Here is a 4,323-nt window from a genome sequence, read left to right as displayed (position 1 = left end):
TTTCCAAATCAGATTATTTTTTGTTTGATTTGTAAATAAGAAAAAAAAAAGTGAGAATTAAAATTTTTAAAGGAATTTAAGTTATTTTTTATTTGTTTTAAAATTAAAAAAATTGAATGAATTTTAATTTATAGATTTTCAAATAAGTTCTAAGGGAAGAAGAATCAAATTGAAAACTCACACTAATTGACTCAGTCACAAGTCAACGATCTTGCTAGAGGCAATGACTGTGGTGGAGTTAATATTTGAATTCCAACTCAAATTCCAAAATTTTAATTGACCGGAATTTAATTTTTAAATAAGTATATGTTTAAATATATTTTTAAAAAAAATTGTGTCAATATTTTAGTCTAAAAAAATATTATATTAAAATTTTTAAATTTTACAAAAATAAAATATATAAATTCTTTTATAATTTAGAGTCGTCGTTTTTATTTAAACAAATAGATTTTTAAGAGTGTAGCGAAAGAACTATTTTTTTAAAAACAAAAACGTCTCACGTAAAATTTTTTAAAAATCTATTTGAATATATGCTTTTTTAAATTTATAATCTTAAGTTGCGTTATTCATTTATCCATCAGTTTCTCACTTTCTCTTTCTCTTTCTCTCAGTAAATGATTTGCACATTTACACATTTATTTGTCACATTAGAAAAAATAAAATGACCTCTTTTATATTAACACTCAATTTTCACATAAATGATGTCGTTTCACAGTAATATAGAATAAAATATATATTACTTTATTATCACCAGTGGTGAGAATGAGATACATTTTAATAACATTTATGTGAAATGATGTCATTTCATTAAAAATTAGATGTCAATGTAAAATGATCTCATTTCGTTTTATCTAACATAACAAATTAACTTGCCATCGGGAATAGTAATAGATATAAATTTAGGGACTAATTTAAATTACGATTATAGTCTGACTTCAAATTTTAGAAGCTAAATAGAATAGTTACTCATCGCAGTCTTCTTTATATTTTTTAAATTTAAATTGATCCCAAAATTTTGATAGGATATTTTACTTTTTAATAAAATTTTGTTTTCTAAAGTTTTTTAGAATGAGTGCTTCTATAGGGTATATTGGTTTTCTTATTATCTTATACTAAAATTTATTAAAAATTTGATTTAAAAAAATCAGTTTCTTTATTTTCTGAATAAAAGTTTATTACGAAGTAAAATGTTTCATTTGAATTTTTTTGAGATCAAAATTAAGTGATTACTACTTTTATAATAAGAGTATTTTTTTATTGTTCAAAATATCTCTAATTCAATAGATTAAAAATTAATTTATTATGGATCTGAACTTTATTTAAAAATCTATAATTGATTAATGAATTATTATATATACAAGATATCTATTTAAGTAGATAAATAAACTAATCAATTTGACCAACTTAAATTGATTCATAGTAATAGTATTTGTTTCTTTCTTTCTTATTTATCAAATATTTAAGCAACAGTAAGTTCCTATTACTTTTTGTCTCAAACATAATAATAATAATTATTAATCGTATTAATTAAGTTTTCATACGAAAATAATTACAGTTTATCTCTTTATGTAATTTTTTATTATTAATATGACTTTTTTTTTATTATGAGATAGAAATTAATATAAAATAGGAATATCACTTTCAAAATTTAAAATTGATCTAAAGACAATATTCTTCGATTAAAAACAAAGAATAATAAATAATTTTTTTTTAACATTTTTGTAATTAAGAGTATAAATTTATGTGTCAAAAAGTGAGAGTGCAAATGAAAAATGTTAAGATTATCGAATTTATTATTTGAATAATGCTATATATCTAAGTCTTTTTATGAATTAAATCTGTTGAATTTGAAAAATTTGTATTTTTTATGATTAAAGATTATTAATATATTAATTAAAAATTATAAAATTATTATTTGTTTCAAATTGTTGGGCTGATGAATACTGTTCTGTGTACAGAAAATTAAAACAAGTTTTCAATTTGGGCCAAAAACCAATATAAGCCCAATATAATGTAAACGTAATCAGTCTTTGTGCAATATTAATCCATACAATATGGCTGAATCATTTAAGTGGATAGCAAAAGATAATTGGGCCAAGATATTTGTAAACAAATTTTTTCACTAGACCAACAAGCCTTAGTCTGAATTGAAGAGGAAGAGAATGGAGTAAAGATGGTTCGATTACCTACTCCTCGTTGTGGAATGGAATTCAAAATTCAAATAGATTAATTGCTTGCATAGGTAACTATAACATAGAATTAAAATTGAGTTAATATTACGTTGAATGCTTTGTCTCTTCTCTCTCTTTTCTCTCTTGTTTTCCGTTGTCACTTCAATCAGAGAAAGGAAACAAGAGCAAGTTATCAAAGAAATTACAGTGAAGTTTTGAAAAAGAAAAAGGCTAGGTTGATGATGGCCTTTGCAAAAAAAAGATCCGAAGTATGGCGTGGCTAAAATCTTTGCCATTGAAGGTGATGGTTTCAGTGGCTAAGAGAAAGGGGGGGTTGAATCTTAGCCCCCTTTTTTCGGTGCTAACACTTGCTGAACTTCAGAGAAGATTTTTCTGTTTTTGCTCGTCACTTGACACGAGCATCTTTGTTTTGTCTCGTCCCTTGCCACGAGACTTTTTGTTTTGTCTCGTCACTTGGCACGAGATAATTCTGGCTTTTGCTCCTGTGTAGTAGAAAACAGAAATGGAGTAGAAAGAGAAGAAGATTGCACCCAGATATATCCTGGTTCGGCTTGCTAAGTGCAGTGCAGCCTACATCCAGTCTCCATCACAAACATGATGGAATTTCACTATAATCAATCTGATTACAACTTGTAAAGTGCTAACCCAACTTACAAGAGGATTCCCACAGAATCATGATACACAACATAGATGAACAAAGAAACTCTAAGACATCTATGATTTTTTCTTTTAATTTTGCACTCTCTGCCTTTTTCCGCTCTATGGCTTTTTCATACAAACCTCACTTGTTTGCCTTTTTCCATGAGACTCAAGACATGACAAAATTAAACAGAAAAACTAAACAGAATACATTGAAGGAGAAGAGAAAAACTGTTAGCTCAGGTAGCTCTGAGAACTCTGTGCCTCGCACTCTCAAATTTTCTCCTTGCTTCAAACAGTGGTTGTTCCCCCTTTTTAAAGAAGAGGAAAGCCTCCACACTTGAAGCCAAAACCGAACCAACTTCTTCCTCCTTCAACAAACACAGAACCGGTTCGGCCACACAGAGAGAGAAGAGATAACCATGCATTAACCAACATGCAATTACCTCTAGTCCTTTCTTGATCATCACCCTTCATCAATCCGGGCTCTCCATCCTTGGCTTCCTCTTCAAGATGGATTTCTGGCCCTTGATGCCTCATGATGATAATGACTTCATCTGCTTCAATCCCTGCCTTCAACCATCACTTCGCCACTCTAGCTACTCCCTGTGGTGGTTGAGCAGAATCAAAGACAAGCCATGCTTCAAGAATCTCCTCTAGCTGGCCGAATCTTCTTCTTCCATTTTTGAGCATGAAAGGCTCAAGACAATCCCACCAAATCTAACCACATTTGGTGAATATCTTAGCCACAGCTCACTTTTATTTTGGTGTGTTTTCTTGCCATCATTTTGATGGTCTTTAGGCTTGCTTTCTCTCCTTTTGATAGCTCCTTTTTTGCTTCCATGGCTGCCAATATTTCCTGTGCAATAACCGAAGAGAGAAAGAGATGAGAGAGAAATAAAGAATCTGAAGAAAAGCAATGTAGAGTGGTTAAACACATTAAGAGCTTGCTTTTACTTCCCTTAGAGTGGCGTGCATAGTCATAATAGCCATCAAATCAATCTTCTCTCTCTTTCTTGTGTTTCCAATGCATTAAATCAAATTTGAATTCCATCCAAAGTGAAGAATGGAATCCGTTGGAGGCAATGAACCAATTTTCTTTGCTTCTTGGGTTCGGTCATGCATGGAAACATTCATCAAAATTGAATTTGGGCTATGTTGCAATAAAGCTTAATCTGACCCAATAAAATTCTGATTCAATCAAATTAATTTGGGCTTTGTGACATTATAATCAAAGCTGGCCCATTTAGATAACATTTGCTTTCCTGATAAAATTGATTTCGGATCAAGCATGGAAAGCACACAAGAAAGCATTTGTTTGGGCTTGCAACAATAATATTTATTCTGGCCCAATTATAACTAGCTTTAATTGCAACAGTTGGGCTTTGTTAATTTTCTTTTGTTTCGGCCCAGCATAAAATCTGCACAACAAAATTATTAATTAAGCATATATGAATTAGGATTAAATTAATAATTTTGTATTTAAATATTT

This window comes from Arachis duranensis, chromosome 8 (assembly GCF_000817695.3).
Source record: "Arachis duranensis cultivar V14167 chromosome 8, aradu.V14167.gnm2.J7QH, whole genome shotgun sequence".
Taxonomy (NCBI): domain Eukaryota; kingdom Viridiplantae; phylum Streptophyta; class Magnoliopsida; order Fabales; family Fabaceae; genus Arachis; species Arachis duranensis.
The sequence above is the reverse complement of the archived record's forward strand: the minus strand, read 5'-3'. Positions refer to the sequence as shown.